Source organism: Dipodomys merriami, unplaced genomic scaffold (genome assembly GCF_024711535.1).
Source record: "Dipodomys merriami isolate MVZ:Mamm:240054 unplaced genomic scaffold, mDipMer1.0.p SCAF_47, whole genome shotgun sequence".
Lineage (NCBI taxonomy): Eukaryota > Metazoa > Chordata > Mammalia > Rodentia > Heteromyidae > Dipodomys > Dipodomys merriami.
In genome coordinates, this window is record NW_027206035.1 from 553,046 (window position 1) to 570,025 (window position 16,980).

A 16,980-nucleotide genomic window follows, 5' to 3' on the forward strand; every position below is an offset into this window, starting at 1 on the left:
ATACAGGTCTCACTTTGCCAAGTTGGTGAAGGGATTAGGGTCTCTTATGACCAGTCTGGGTTCTGGGGTTCAGCATTGTCACCTGTGTCCAGATTGGCAATGAGTGAATGAGAGCTATCTGTGTCTGTGGACATGTGCTTCCTTTACCACTGAGCTTGGAGTATGACAAGCAACATGTGACTTCTCCCTAACAGACAAGGATATTATCACAGCTTTGTACCAGAAGAACTTGAGCTCTGGCTTAATCTGCTCCAATGTGTTAGAAATAGGACTTGAACACAGGCCTGTATGTCTTCAGAGTTTTTGTGCTTCACCCAATGGGAGAGTCCAGGTTACTGAGGAGCTGAGCCTGTTCTGCTCATTTCTGTTCCTCAGCAATAACCTTTGGTCAGTGTATCCTGAGCACTTGGTTATGCAGCCTTCCTCTGTGCACTGTCAGGTAGTCTGTAGAACCACCTAGTGATAAGCTACTGAGTGATGTGGGCACAGGTACTGTGGTGTGTCAATCTGCTTGGCCACTTTATTTAACCCTGCAGGGTTCTTCAGAAGACCCATCAAGTCAGCCTCCAATTCCTACTACCCAAGCCACAAAGTAAACTCACTCTGACCTCCTAATGGTGGCAGTTGGTTGGCAAATCTATTGTTGCCACTGAGTCACTTGAAACCTGGTTTTCTTTGGATGCTTACAGAACCTCCTTAGGTCCATACTGGGCCATTCTTCTGGGGATGCTTTTAGGGAGGAGATGCATTCTTGTCTAGCAAAGGGGCCTTAGGATGTGGATAGGAGGTGGTAGCTCATGACCTTTCACATTTCAGAGATTGTGCACTTGCTTCCCCTGCTGCCTCACAAAAAGTGATACAGTCACAATTTAGTGCTCCTTGTCCAAAGTATTGAATCCAGAGTATAAAATACCTTGTAGCATAATGAAACTTTGTCACTTTTATTACCCCATTAGTGTGTGAGTTAAAGTATTCCTTAGCTGTCCTCAGATCAGCTAGACCAGTCACAGGTACCCATAATTAATAATGCTAGGAGGTACCTGTGCCTCTGAATGGCTGTCCATCTGTGCCCACAGTGATGATTGTGGTGAGCAACTGCTCACGATGGTGTCTAAGCACGCACTGCCCATGTTTGAATCTCAGCTTTGTCCTTGAAAAATTTAGACTCTGAGCAACCTTCACCTTTTTCTGATTTTGTCACCTCGTGCAGTCCGGTAAAATGTTCTGGAACATGGCTCACAACTCCATGGTCAGAACACAGAAATACAACCTAACTGAAATGTGAGCAAAAGACTTGTACGGTCAGCTTTGACCACCATCAAATATAGATGACAAACACATGGCAGGGTTTTGGATGCCATTACCTATTTGAAGCACACTGGAGGTGTAACCTCAGACCTCACAAAAATTTGCACTAACAATGTTTGTTATAGTGATATTAGTTAAGATCAGAGAGATTCAGACATTTCATCCAATGGCAGCAGAGTGCAAATGGTACACCCACTCTAGAAAAATAGCCTATAAGTGCAGCTTCTCTTTGGCCCAGTGGTTGTTTTCCTACCCCTTGCTGGGGTAGTATTAGGAAAAACGAAGGAACAAGATACAGTGAAATCAGCAGTCCCTGCAGTGCTGTCCCTCACAGTCATGCACAGTGTGATTGCATGTGTATGGCAGTATTGAATGGGTGACTTTATGAAAAGTAAGTGCACGTTGGCATGAGTTAAAGCAGTAGGAATGGCAGGTTTTCCTTTCAGCAGCATGGCTTCTCTGCGTCATGACTGTCTGGTTCAGCATGAGATGATGATTGTGCCAACACTTTGTCTGATGCTAACAAGCTGGTAAAGGCTTCGTATGGTCTCCAATGTTTTCCACAGGGGCATGCAGGGCTGTAATTCTTTCAGACTGAAGTTGCCACCAGCAACCACAGAATGGAAACCAACATAGTAATGGGACTGCTAAACTTAGAGCAAGGATCACCTGGCCACAAAGATAAGAAAAGTAGGACTCCACCAAAAAATATTTTCAGAGATATTAACTATCCCAATCACCTGATTTGAGTGGACATCTTATCCAATGGCCACAAATCTGTCATATCTCTGTAGAATTATTACTATTATTATTTCAGTGCCAGTTGTAGAGCTTAAACTCAAGGCCAGGAAACTGTCACGGAGGTTTTGTCCTGAAGGGTGACACTGACTACCTCTTGAGCCATGTCATTTCTTCTGGGTTTTTTATGTTTAATTGGAGGTAATACTCTGAAGGACTTTCCTTCCTGGGATGCCTCTGTCACATTGCATGTGACAGAGTTAGATGTTGTGATAAAACTCAGTATGGGAGTGGAGCATATATAGGTGTGGAACAGACATTTATGGCTCCTTACTAAAGTCACTCTTAATATCCCCCTGTTCTTATTCCTGTGAAATTCTTTCTTTTTTCTAATTAAAGACCTTGTCTTTGCTTCAGTGCCCTGAAGGAAGCCACCTGTCTTTCACTGAGAATGCAGAGGGTAGACATGGCATGTGATGAACCTTCCTCTAGGAAAGCAGGCCCATGAGGAGCACATTGCAGGATGGCATCCATTGGTGAGCAAAACAATGGCTGGCAGAATTCATGCCACAGGAGAACCAGTCAGGTTAGTCAGGTTCAGTCAGGGAGGTCAAGAGTTTTATGTCTGGTGGTGCCAGAGGTTCCTTGCTCTGTTTCTGCTCACACGTGAATGTCTAAGCCAGATGCAGTGCTTTCCACAATGAAATATCCATACCTGTTTTGTTGAGTAAAAGGAAGGTTTTTGCTAGGGTTCTTGCAGTCTCTCTGACAGAGATTGGGACTGTCCAACCGCTTCCCCCTCACCTCCCTTCCAAAATCTAATGTTCCCCTCCCTCACACACTATTTCCTGCTAGCCATGGACTGGAAATATACATTGGTGCTGCCTGCAAGGACATTCTAGAGCCTTCTAACCCCTTGGACTTCCCAGTGCTGTTAGGTGTAAGTAGTCTTGCCAAGATATCCTGATGAATTGTGCAAAAGTCCCTGTGGCAGGAAACCCCAGCATTGACGCTGTTATTAATTCAAGTGACCTATTTCTTCAGAGCTTGGATGGGTTCTCCAAGCTAGCACAGATTCATCTAGGGAGAGTTCTCCCAGTGGTCCGTCTACAACATTCTACATTCTCTTCAGTGCTAGCCAACAGCTTCTTCCAACCTACCTGCCAGGATGCTGGCCAGAAATGCTATCTGAAGACTGTGTGCATTGGTTTGCACACATGCTAGTTGTTTTGTAGGGGCTTGTGTGTGTGTTAGTTCCAACTGTTCATGTGAGGTCATCAGCAGAAGATAAGACATGGGCTGGCCATATCTTTAGACAAACAGGCTCTCCCTTCCTCTTTCCCCCTCATAAATCCCTGTGTGACAGAACTGCTGATAGCACTTTATGTGAACTTTGGGCCCCAGGATGTCTCCCCAACATGTACCCTCCAGAGTAGTTCTCCTTGCATTGGACTGGGCAACAACTGGAGTAGGCCCTTCCCTCCGTGTTTTCCTTTGCACTCCTGTCCTCCAAAATTCCCTGCCACCTTAGGAAGATGCCCTGTGAGTTCGGTTCTGAGTTCCATTTACTGTTGGGACACAGAGGCCTGTGACCTAAATCAGAGGTACTACTCCGACAATTATGGGCAGATAACAGGCTATCAGCAAAAAGGTAAGGAATCCAGAATAAGGAAGGTGGATAGCTTCTTGACTGCCAAAAACAAGGAGGCAAAGAGTGGGGACGTCCTCTGAAGGGTAACTGTTCAAGGATTGTGTTTCCTAGTAGACAGTGCCAGGGGCGGCACCAACTCAAACATGATTTGGGGCCACGGATTGGAACTTTTTTCCACCAGAGAGAAGTCATTGTGTACCAGTTTTTTCTTGAAATTAACAATAAGAACAGTAGAAAGAAAGGAAACAGTAGGTCATATGGGAAAGAAGGCAGAGAATTAATGAGTAAGAGGGCAGTCAGGTGTGTGTTAGGGGCTGGTGCAAGGTGGGGCTTAGTTCTGGAGCTGTCTGAAGAGCCCTTAGGCAAGATTCCCTGCATGCAGAAGCTTGTGGTGATGGCTGTTGCTCTGGTGTCAGTGGAGCTGGAAGATGGTGCAAGCCAGTGCTAACAGCAGTGCCGGCAGAGCTCAGGAGATCAGTCCCCAAAGGATCCACATCAGGTCTTCCACGATGCTGCCTCCCTCCACACACACACATTCTCCTTCTGGTGTCTCTGCCATACACAACAGACAGTATTCTGCCCTTGAATGGCTTTCACCTGTGTGTGTGTGTGTGTGTGTGTGTGTGTGTGTGTGTGTGTGTGTGTGTGTGTGTGTGTGTGTTTGTACCTAAGGCTGGCTATCCCTTCTTTGGAAGGAACAGCACCAAGCCAGTCGCCTTCACCTGCAGCCTCACCTCCAGATGTTTCCACTGATATGGGAGGACAGAGACTAGGAACTCCATGGGAGATCCTCATACAGGAAGATGCAGCCAGCCCTTCCTTGCATGTGTTTATATAACTGCTAGGTCTGAAAAGACAGGGAGTGGCATAAGGCCAGAAAGAAGCATTGGTTGGGAGGGGATGGAAAATGCTGTGTGGTAACTGTTGAGGCTATTTGTGGTTACATGGTAGTTTGTGGGCCTGGCACCTTCCCAGGCAGCTTCAAGTCCCACAGACTTGCAGGGTTGATGGCTGGAAGTTGAGTGAGTGGGTGCACCTGGGGGCTTGTAAGAGGAGAGATGACAGAGAGGCCAGTGAAGGGGTGAAGAGGAGTGAAAGCTGGTTCTGCAAAGACCTACATGTCCACTTGGGTGAGACCTGGATGTGTTCCAGCTGACCAAATCAGTGAGAGCATTGCAGGACAAGGATCACCTGGTCACTCACAAGGCCTGTTTGCTGGAGCACCGTGCCTCCATGGGGCCAAAAGGGTTGTGGATACCCCCTGGGCATCTGCAACAAGTACCCTTTGTTACTGTCCATATGGTGTACATGTCCTCCATAATCATGAGAACCATCATCCCATTTTCTCTCCAGGTATGGGCAGAATCTCTTGGCAAAGTAAGACCCATTTCCCTGGAGGCTTGCTGGCAGGAGCTCAGAAAAACTCTACCACTTTTAGAAAGGGGAACTGAGGAGGATAATGGGATAAACACACACACACACACACACACACACACACACACACGTGAAAGCCTACAAAAGGTGAGGAAGGTGTTCGGCCCCTGGCAACAGAGCTGATAGGCAGTATTGGGCCTGGGACTGGCTAGGAGGGGAAATGTCAGAATTCAGCCAAAGCATGCCAAGTGAAATGCAGATGGGTAGAGGCAGCTCTTGTGATACCTCATTTCACATGTGGGCATCAAGCTTCTTTCTCCTGTGATGAGTGTCTAAACTGGGGGAGTGTTGGATAGTGGGCATGGAGACAGGGCCAGGATTACATTGGCACAGGGCCCTTTTCAGTGATCTCATTTTCAAGGATGTCTGGGGAAGGAAGGAGCCTAGGGCATTGTGGTAATTGCAGAGAAAGCTCTGTGTGACTGTGTCTAAGCCCGAACCAGTGTTAGTGTGTTATGTGGGAACAAGTGTGCACACACACTCACCCAAGTGAGTGACCAACGCAGGTGCCTAGTGGTCACACTGAGGCAGGTGGAGGGTCAGCTGATGTTTGCCAGCTGGGGTCATCTCCTGTGCACAAGTCTGAAAAGACCGGGGCAGCATGTGGGCAGTAAGGAGAATGAGGGTGGGAGGGAGGGGAATGGGGTGACTGCTGCTGGGGCTGTTTGTGTCCCCGTGGATGCAGATGGGCCTGGCACCTTCCCTGACAGCAACAGAGCCCATAGACTTGTATTGTTGATGGTAGGTTGGCATGGCATGCTTGTGGGCATGTGGGATGAGAGATGACAGTGAGGCCAGAATTGCCTCCCAGTGTCAAGTGACAAGCTAATCCAAGTGAAGGCTCTGGTACAGCAAGGACCCTGTCTTTTGCTGTCTGTCCCTATGAGGCCTCCCACCTGTCCCAGAGGGGGAAGGATGATGGGCCTGTATGGGACTCACAGTACTGGGCTGGCCAGTACAAACTTCCATGGAGCTGAGCGATGGGAGCAGTAACTCACCAGCTAATGCCTCCTATACTGTGTCTAAAATGAAACCTTGATTCTTGTCGATAAAGATTACTGCCCAGCTTAACTCAATTTCACACTCTCAAAAGCTACCACTGAGAGATCATATCCTATGTACCTTGACAGCAGTGCCTTGTCCTGCTGTGTCTGATACCTCAGGCTTTGGAAAAGGAGGATAAGGATAGTGCGGATTTTCCATGGACCGAGCTTCCAGTTGTGCTTCTGCCACTCTGCTGGTCCTCAGAGCTGACCTATGGGCAAAGGATGTCTATATTCCTGCTTAGTGACCTGGGCCAATTCAACCTGACCACACACAATGGGACCACAGATCTCTACACAGATCAAATGCCTGAATGTATGTAGGTGCAACCTGGAAAAGGCTCATCTTCTGTGTGTCTGCTTTCCAAGGGTGTAGGCATCACTCAGAGACTACGAGCACATCTGGTTCAGTGGCCCAATACAAGGGCCTAGCCCCAGACTCCAGTGAGCCCTCAGACGTCCTTGCCCTGTACCTTCCCTCTTCACTCATGCCATGTGCACAGGCCAGAATGCCACCACTCCCTCATGTCCCAACCCTCATGCTCCTGCATCCACAACCCCATACAGCCAAGCCCAATCCTACCTCTGCTACCTCAACCTCAGGGCCCTCACGATTCTCAAAACCCCTTTCAGTCTTAGCCTTGAACACTAATCTCTCTGCCTTTGGTCTCGCCCACTGAGCTCACTTAAACCTCAACCTACTCAAGGCTCCTTGTAAACTGTTTACATCCTCCTGTTCCTCATTCTGCAGTGCAGCTTTCACCACTCGCTACCAGCTATCTTGCTTGTACCCTGCTTATGCAATCTGTCCCCCAAACTCCCTTCCCACTAATGACAAAATGATATTTCCTAGTGGAAAGAATGCCCTTCAGCACTTGGTAGGGGTAGGTGAAGTTGCCCACCCCCACTCAAGAGTCTGACCCTGGAGAACATCTCCATGGCAAACCCACCTGGCGTTTACTACACCATATCTTCCCATGACATAAGTGTTCTGCCTGCAGGGCAGGTCTTGATGGCATTGGACTAGAATAATTGCATGTCTGAGGTCCAGAATGCCTGACAGCCTACACCTTGGGCTACCTTTTGCCACTAGTGACAAGCAAGTTTGTCAGGACTTACTTTGTCATTTCTCTGCTTCTGGACTCTGAGCTCCTCCAGGACCAGAGACATTTAAGCAATGCCCAGAGGTAGGGACAAACCACATCTCCTCCTTGGGCTGCCAGAAGGAAAGGACCTTCCTCACCTGCACCATGGCCTCCACATCCACTAAGCCAAAAGAGCCAGAGCTGGGTAGCAGCTACCAGGCCATCAGACAGGGCCAAGTCGTCCCTCCAGATAACTCAGGGCTCTGTTTAGAGAAGGTCTCTGATCTGTCAGCTCACAACCTAACCACCTCAAGTCCAGCTGTAACCATGGGCAGGATCACAGGTAAGCAGGAAGTCCTCAAGAGGGATTTGACAGCACTCCCTATGAACTGCCCTCACCTGTGCCAACACACATCACATCATGAAAGCCCCCCCCCCAACTCCAGAGGACATTCTTCAGCAATCCTTACCAATTCCCAATGGCTATGCTTTGGCATAGATCAGAATCCACAGATGCACAGTGTGATCCCCTATTGCTAGCGATCTCCAGTATCAGAGCAGCAGAGGACATGGCTGGGTGTAATCCAGAGATAAGTGCAAATGGGGAAGGAGCCTTGCAACCCTGGCCCCATCTCTGTCCTCAGCTGTGGCTTTGTCAGTCCCTACACATCCACATCGACTGAGGCAGTTCCTCCACTAGGTGTCCTCCGTTGTCCCGACAGAGCTGGTCCTCGGCACACATTTGAACAGCAGATTCCTTGAGGTCCACGGCCTGACTAACAGGTCCAAGGAACGGCCAAAAATACTCTGGTTCTACCTGAGAAGCATGGCTTGTGTTCCTTCTGAGAAGGAACAGACAGGGAAGGGTCCCCTGGCCTAGTGGTGGGGAAACAGAAGTCATGACTTGGTCCATATCAGTGGACAGACAGATTAAGAAGGCTCAATGGCAGTGCAAGACTGAGGTACTATTGGTGTCTTTCTCATTGTAAAGCACCCTGATCAAGTGGCTAGGTCCTTTACCTCTGAAAGGAGGTCAGGAAACAGAGCTTGTGTCTATGCTGTCCTCAGAATGCTGGGAATTGAACTCAGACACTTTCACACAGTAGAAAACTGCTTTAACCACTGGTCTACCTCCTCAGTCGTTGGCTTTCTTTTGAGACAATCTCACTATGAAGTTAAACCCTGGCCTCCAGCTGCTCTCTACCTGTCTCTTCCACCTAAGTACTAGAATTATAGATGTGGCCCAGCCAATCTACTCTTGTTTTCCCCTTGAGATCTGCTTAGAGCCAGGTCATCTTCTAAGTAAGAATTCATCAAGGCAACTTGGATGCAGAAGCATTTCCCTGTCCATCCATGGCTGGCTCAGTCATCTAAGTCTCTACATGAAAGTCAGGCACACATCCATGCTGCGCATCTCCTGGATCTGCCTATGATGCCACTCCTGTGAATAAAGCAAGGCCTGGTCATTCCCAGAGAGGAAGAAGCCACAGAGAGTACACTATTGATCCCCTAGTGAGGACGTGGCTAGTAACACAAGCCCTGAACATGTAGACTTTGCACCAAGACCTCAGGTGAGCTTCTTTTATCCTGAAGTGTGAAGTGGTGGCCTGATTATCTAGCACTTATACCAGTGGGTTGCGAGCCCAAGATGTGGCAGGTAGAAGTGCTCATGTACAGCAACAAAGTCCCATTAGGGACTGGCCTAGCCACCCATTCCTTGGTCTAGCACATATAGGTTTTTTGACAGTGTGACAAAAAGGAAGAGGGAACAGAGCCAACATTCCAAGAGAGGTTTTCTAGGTCTCTGAGGCTCAGCTGTGCTCTCTGCTGGGCAGTGGCCCTCAGGATGTTGGCATAGATGCATTAGAGTCTCTGGTGTGCATGGTACATGAAACACTTTCAGCTTTTGCTGGCTGCAGAGCAGGCCAACCTGCAAGCAGGCAGCAGGCAGCAGGCACAGCCTGGTACTCAACCAAAGACCCTGATGTAGGCTACCCAAGGTAGAAGGTGAAAGGTAAGAGTGGGTTTTACAGACACACACTGAGTCAGAGATCCTGAGGGAGGAACCCCACCAGCTGTTGCTCCAACCAGCCCTGCAGTGGATGGTGCTCAATTCTGAGACTCAATTTAAAGTCGCATGAGCAGAGTACAAATCCATACATTCCAGCCGTGTGACCTTCAACCAATGCCAGTCTTCGCACTTAAGAATAGTAATTCCTCTCTATAAAATGGGCTTATTCACCACTGGCAGCAAGTATGGCAGCCTTTCGGTCATCACGGTCAGCAAAGGCAGCCTGGAAGGTGGTCACCCAATGGTGGTGGTGCCCTATGATGACAGGCCACAGTCTCCTTGTCACCATTGGCGAGCACCTGGAAGCCCACTTGAGTACAGTACCCCAGCTCAGTAACAGCCACTGGCCCAGCACACAAGAATTTTCCTTGGGGGATGGGGGATGGCTGCGGCGGCCGGCGATGAGCAGCGGGAGCGCGTGAGGAGCCGGCAGGCAAGGCTGGGGGCCCGGGAGCGCGAGCCGCAGGGCGGAGGGCGGGGGCGCGAGCACAGTGGGCAGCGGCAAGGCAGTAGCCAAGAAGATAGTGGACAGCAACAGCGGCAGCTAGCACGGCGGCGGTGGTGGCGGCAGCGGTGGCGGTGGCGGCAGCGGTGGCGGGAAGGGAGGCTTCCAGGCCGCACCCCGCGGTGGCGGCCAGCAGGAGAAGCAGGAGCTGGCCTCGAAGCGGCTGGACATCCAGAACAAGCGCTTCTACCTGGATGTGAAGCAGAATGCCAAGGGCGGTTTCCTGAAGATCGCAGAGGTGGGCACGGGCGGCTCCAAGAGCCGCCTCACGCTGTCGATTGTGGTGGCGGCCAATTTCCGTGACTCGCTGGGCGACTTCATCGATCACTACGCGCAGCTGGGCCCCAGCAGCCCCGAGCAGCTGGCAGCGGGCGCTGAGGAGGGCGGCAGGCCGGCGCACCTCAAGAGCGAGTTCCTGGTGCGTGAGAACTGCAAGTACTACCTGGATCTCAAGGAGAACCAGCACGGCCCCTTCCTGCACATCCGCCAGACCATCAACCGCGGCAGCGGCTTTGGCGCAGGCCCAGGGCCTGGCGGCCTCCAGAGCAGCCAGACCATCGTGCTGCCTGCGCAAGGTCTCATCGAATTCCGACACGCTCGCCAAGCTCCTCGATGACTATGGAGGCGAAGACCACGAGCTGGCCGGAGGCCCAAGAGGCGGTGCCGGTGGCGGGGGGGGGGGGGGGGTGGGTGGGCTGTACGGGGAACTCCTGGAGAGCACCTCTATTACGGTGGACTCCAAACGTTTCTTCTTCGATGTGGGCTGCAACAAGTACGGAGTTTTTCTACTGTGTGAGTGAGGTGAAGCCGTCCTACCGCAATGCCATCACCGTGCCCTTCAAGGCCTGGGGCAAGTTTGGTGGCGCATTCTGCCGGTATGCGGATGAGATGAAAGAAATCCAGGAGTGGCAGAGGGATAAGCTTTACAAGCGTCATGCTGGGGGGGGGGTGGTGAGGAGTCCTAAGGCGAGGAGATGGATGAGGATTGAAATGGCAGCTTTCCCCCCTGGCCTCCCCCAACCTGTTACCCGCGCCCCCCACTCCCCATCCCCCTGGCTAGTTCCCATTCTTGCTCATTCCCCTGTGAGCTAGTGGAGAGGGAGCCCGGGAGGCCACCAAGGGAGAAAAAAAACCAACAAAATTAAAAAAATTAATATAGTTAAGAGAAATAACCATAAGACAACAGTCTTGAACAGTGAGTAAAGCAGTAAAGTTCCAGAAATTGACAGCAACCTGCAGAGGACAACAGCATCTCCTCACCTGCAAGTGTCTCAGCTTCTATTTCCCACCCGAGGTTCCTAAGCTCATCTAGATAATCCTGAAGGGGATAGATTTCGAGTCTGGGCCCCTAAACACATCTGACTTACCCAGATCCATCTGTGTATAACAGTTGAATTTGTGTTGTACCTGGGTAAATCTAAAGTATCTCTCCTGGCCGAGCCGCCGTTGCAGTGTCTATCCTTCACCTTTATTCTAATCAGCCTTTTGGATCGAGATCTTCACGGAAATTCTTGAGACAGAGAGACCTTTGCAGTTACCCAGTCCTGAGAGTCCAGGTTTATGAAAAGGAATGCAACTTTACACAATCATGGACAAGGCAAAAAAGAATTCAAGAAGCCATCAGTGAATCAAAACAAATTGGATTTTTTTAAATGATTTTGCATGGAACCTGGCCCCATGTCTTTTCTTTGCAGAATTGTTTTCCGGGATGCAAAAATTCAAAAGCCAATGCTTGAACTAGAGAATTCATTACTAAAATAGTTTAAAAGTTGGGCAAAAGGATTTTTTTTTCAAAAAATAAAAGCAGTTTTACATTGGGGGTTGCTGAGGTAGGCACAATACGTCAGGCATAAAGCACAAGGCAAACTCGTTGAGTGGATGGGTTGCTGCTCACTAAAGTTCTTCCCTTGATCTCTAAAGGTGGAGGTCATTACCAAGAAGTGGCATTGGTGTGAATGAGAGCCAGATCCCTTGGCTCTAGCATATGAGCAAGTGAATTATGGCTAATTTGGCTGTTACAGCCACTGATTGGCTGCATTTTTAACTGTAAAACTTGATGATTTTCTGCAAAAGGGACAGTATGGCTACAAGCCTGAGCTTTAATGGAATATGCATCCTCACAGAGAAGTTGGAAATAACTAAAACTGAAGTCTTAATTCACCTTCAGTTTAATCTGTGGATTTGTTCAAATAGTAAAGATCCTCAGGTTCAGAATTCCAGCATCATTTATTCTTTAAAACAAATTTTTAAGAAATTGATCCATCTTATTAGTACCTCACAATCAAAGTTGGCAAATGATGAATGAATGATTAAAGCAGTGCACCCGGTGGAAGCTGAAATCCATCTGTGAATGGAATTGATGTGAACGTGAATATGCTGACTATATCCTGGAAGCATTTTTACACCATCTTGAAATTGCAACATACTGGCATTGGCCAGTTTATCCAGCTGTCTTTCAAGAATAAAAGTTGGGGTTTTCATGGATCACCTCTTCTATATTTTAAGTGGATTTTCAGTAGAAATGATTTTTATTAATCAAGTTAATCTCACCCCATCAAAAGGTATTTCTAGAAATGTCACAGGCCTAGGAAACTTTGAATTGAATGGGAGCTAAGGTTCTTTCCAAAGTTTTCAGGTATTCTTTGTGTGACACCTTCTCAACCAGGAGGCAAGTAACCCCATCTCCACAATCTTAGTATTTTTTAACTGCATGCCTGCCCTTTATTTGAGCTGCCTTTTAAATTTATTGCATATCTTTTTATTATCTTATTTTGGTATTCAATCTATACAATCGTTTTCTATTTATTGGGAAATAAGTAATATACAAAACGGTCATTTTCATGTATTTGTGGCTGAGAGGGAGGGAGATACTTATGTATATAAAATTAGGCCTTTTTAAAAAAAACTAGACTATGACTCAGAATAATGTTGATCTTAGGTTCAAAGAAATAGAAGAGTCACAAACATTGGTGCCCTTTTCAGACTATTTCTCTACTCACATCATTCACAGTAGAATTTTTAAACATTTTTATAGCTTTTCTTTTCAAATTTTCTCCTTTGCCAAGAATGTTTACTAAATTGTATGGGAGCAATAGTATTTTTGATGTTTTAATGACATCCGTATACTTGTACTGTATTTTGTACCACAAGGCAGCTGCTTTCAATAATGTCTTGCTGTATTTACCTATGTGTTTTGAGTGTTTTGTTTCTTTGCTGCGGAGAACAAATTCCTAGTTTTAGTAAAGGAGATGAGAAGCTAGCATTAGGCTTGCAGAAACTGTTTAAGTTTCAACTCTGAGGCAGCAATGGAAATTAAGGTTGCAGCTATTAGTTGATCGCTATAACTTTTGCATTTTCAAATCATGTACAATTCCTGTATAGACCAACTTATTTTCTTGCTTCAGTGGTGATTCTGTTGCTCAGCTGCAGTGAGCCAGTTCAATTTTGCAAAGGTGCAGTACCTCTCCTTTTCAAGGGAGTGGTTTATTAATCTTTTTTCTTTTCTTTTTATTTGGCTGAATTGCAGTAACTAGCCTTGCCTTTCTATTCTGTAGAAATGACAGGGTCTTCACAATCCTTTACCAGTGGCTACTAAGCTATAATTAGCTGAATAGAAAGAATGTAGAAGTGGTCTGAGGCGTATAGAGTATATGCCAAGAACACTACCATATATGGCATCAGCTTTGGTTACCAGAGAAATTTTCTTAGTCATAAGACCATATAACAGTTATATATCATATGTAAGTCTTTAGATATCAATTTGAGAATCCTCCAAAAAAAGGAGCAAAGAATGCATAAGCTATGTGTTGGCAAAAGTAATTTATATTAAAATTTTGACCTGCCTGTGTAAGATTAAGTGGTGAATGTCCTAGTGGTGGGTTTTTTAGTCTTAAACCAATCTCTGAGGTTTATTTTTCCTGCAGGGGTGTTTCCTCGCCTCTCTTCCACTGTAGGAAGATTGCAGAAGGATGTGGATTAATTGTAGCATTTCACTGATCCTCATTCCTGTGACTAGGGACAATAGAAATCTGCAGAGCATGGAGATTCATTCATTAATACTAGCTTATTAAAGGAAATAGTCTTTGTTCCAGTTAGATAATGGCATTATACAAACTCTGGGAAGCAACTAACTTTTTTGTTTTGTTTTTAGCTGCTTACTACAAACGCTTTAGAAGTTGTTTTTAAAATTTGGCAAACATCCCAGCTAATGAAAATAGTTACATTCCTTAGAAATAGGGAACTAAAACTCCTTTTCAAAAAATTGAGTTTTATTTCAAACTAGCTACAGAGATAAGCCTTTTTTTTCAAACAGTCAAAAGAGTCGGTCTCTGTGAAGAGATGTAACTCTAGGTTTCTATTGTCCCTTCTCATCATTTCAGCAAGTGAAATGGCAAATCTGGTGAGCAGATCTTTCAGTGCATATGTTGCACCAAACAAAATGTCAGTCTGTATAGCACCAAAAATCAATCTGAAAAGTAAACCCAAAACCCCCAAATACCCTATGGAACTGTTTGAGGCATATAGGTGGTACAACTGGCTGTAGCTGTGGTACACACATGGCTACTTGTAATGTCACTTTCCATAATTATGTACTGCAGAATGATTGAGAGACTTTTGGTGCAGGCAGCCATTAACCTCCTGCTTCCTTTGTTACCTCTGGGTCACGTTGCAGTAAATTGCAGGTCTTTTAAGAGTTTCAAGCTTCGGTTTTCTCAAAACAAAACAATTATCTTGTCTTATCTGAAAATGCACGGTTGTGGGCAAAAGAGGCTGGTTACAATAATGCCCTCATATTGAGTGGTCTGTAAATGGCTGCACACTTCAGGCACTGTTGTTGATGAAGATGCTTAAATATGACCTTGACTGGCTTTACAGGGGTGTAGAATGTAATCTACACAAGGTGACTGTGCATCTACCTTGCTCTTGAGGTGGATAAAATTAAGAAGCTGGAGTGTGTAAACCATGCACATAAGTATTCTTCACTGTAAATTTTGTTTTCATTTTTAAGCCAATTATGTAATTTTTCCAATGCACAACTGATCTCTCAGTAGATATTCATTTGAAAATCGTGTGGCCTTGATCAGTGAGAAGGGAAAGGAAAGAAGTGACTTTTTGCTTATATGAAAATGACTTGTTTCCTGAGAGTTGTTCTATAACACTCTAGGTATGTTTTTGATTGTATCCTTTTTGATTGGGGAAAGTTAATGTTTTGATCCTGCAGCTAATTCAATTGAGTTTTCTAAGTATCAGAATTTCTCTGATGAATAACATAGTTGACAGCTTTGATGTCCAATCTCAGGTTTTTTTAAAATATAGTGGAGTGAAATCCCCACTATTATGAATTCTTTAAATCAATATTAATTTAGGACACTTTAAAAGTCTTGTGCATAAGTAAGGCCTGTTCAGAGAGCAGACTATTTTGCTCCTTATCCACAATTGTGAAAAAGTGTCAAGTGATTTTTGCATTGTATATTTCCATTTTATCCCTGACATATTTCTCAGAGATAAAGCACTTTTTGATCATGAAATGCATAGGATCTTTGTGTGATGTGGATCATGGTTTCTCAGGCTCCCCTAGATATTCTGTTTATGAATATTATTCTAACTTTATGTCAGGAAAGTAGAAATCTTTGCTAACGTTAGAAAGTTTGTATTGTTGATTTAGAATGCATTTTGATAGTTTCCAATGGATGGGAGAGTAAAAAATGCTGCATTAACAATTTAACAAGTTACTTTCCCTTAAGCCTTAAGGTAACTTTTTCTTTTCTGTCAACAACAGCAATGAAGTTACAGTAAATGAATGAGATTATCAGTTTTCAGGGTTGTTTTTAGAGTACTGTAAATCAATTAGCTGTCTTCTGAAAGAGTTACAATTCCCATTCAGTATACTGGATAATGGGTGTAAGGGTGGGGGTAGGGCAGGGTGGGGGGAGATAGTTTGTAGAAAAGAAAAAAGAAAAAAAGAACCATGTTTACCTTAAAATACAGACAAGAAAAAAGTCCATATGTCCCATTTGAAATTCCAAACTCAAGGTGGAAATGACAAATTACAGCCTCATTTCTTCTGCTTTTAATTTAGAAAAAAAGTATTCATTTTTAATATTAGCTTTAGAAGTTTCTTGAGATAACTGGACTCTTGAGTATCAATTTCCATTGCCATATCTGACTTGACTGTGTAAGTCATCCTCAGACCTTATTCTTAAAACCTAGTTTCATTACTGGAACATGTGCAATCCACTTTTCAGTACTGAAAGTTAAATTCAGCAAATGGAAAAATAAAATTGCATCAGCATTGTAAAGATTTCTTGTCCTGGGGATTCCCAAATGCAATGTGTCCCCCTGAATCAAGCAAGGCCTTTGTGAATGCATTTTGTATTTCCTAATGCAGTATGGAATATACTGTCCACGTCTGTTCACAGTCTTACTCTCGTTTGAGAATCTAACTCATACTTTCTTGGAATTAGACATTCCAATTGGGACAGATAGAACCATGTTAAAGCGAGCAGATGCCATATTGTTAGCTTTACCACAGGAAACTAGTAAAAGGAAGAGCACAACTGTATTAGAAGCTAAACTAGCATGATAGTGAAATTTTTTAACTCAACTTTTCTAATTGATTTTTGCATCCGGGAGCAATTTTTATTTTCCCCATGCTATATCTTCTATCCACTGACAGATAAGAAAGGGCACTGTAGGGAGCCAGGGTAAACGCCATTACAAGATGGCGCCCACTCCCTTGCAGCTTTGAGGTAACCACTCCATTTCAGGCAGTGCTTGGCGGGACGGTGGGTCCTGGGCTTTGTGCATGCGCAAGCCACGTAGAGTCCCCAGCCAATCCCGTGGCACCTGGTGACGGTGAAAGGCAGACGACCAATGAAAGAAAGACCCGTGTTCCTATTCCCTATATAAGCGGCCATGTTTTGGGTGCACGCTCTCTCGCGCTCAAGCTCTCCCATCAACTAAAAGGCTCTCCAATAAAGCGTGATCTGAGAAGACTCCTGGTGTGGTGGTCATTTTTTCTCGCTGGCCGAGAAGGCGTTCGCCGCAAGTGGTGCCGAAACCCGGGACCCGCGCGAGAGGCCGAGCAGGAGCCAGAACTCAACACCCGGAGAGGGGACGTCGGTAAGTATCCCCCGGTATGCTGT

General features: G+C 45.9%; 1 pseudogene; it reads left to right on the top strand.

The window, feature by feature from the left end:
• The first annotated feature begins 9,712 nt into the window (after positions 1 to 9,712).
• Positions 9,713 to 10,824, top strand: LOC138808707 (transcriptional regulator protein Pur-beta-like; annotated as a pseudogene).
• The last annotated feature ends 6,156 nt before the right edge of the window (positions 10,825 to 16,980 follow it).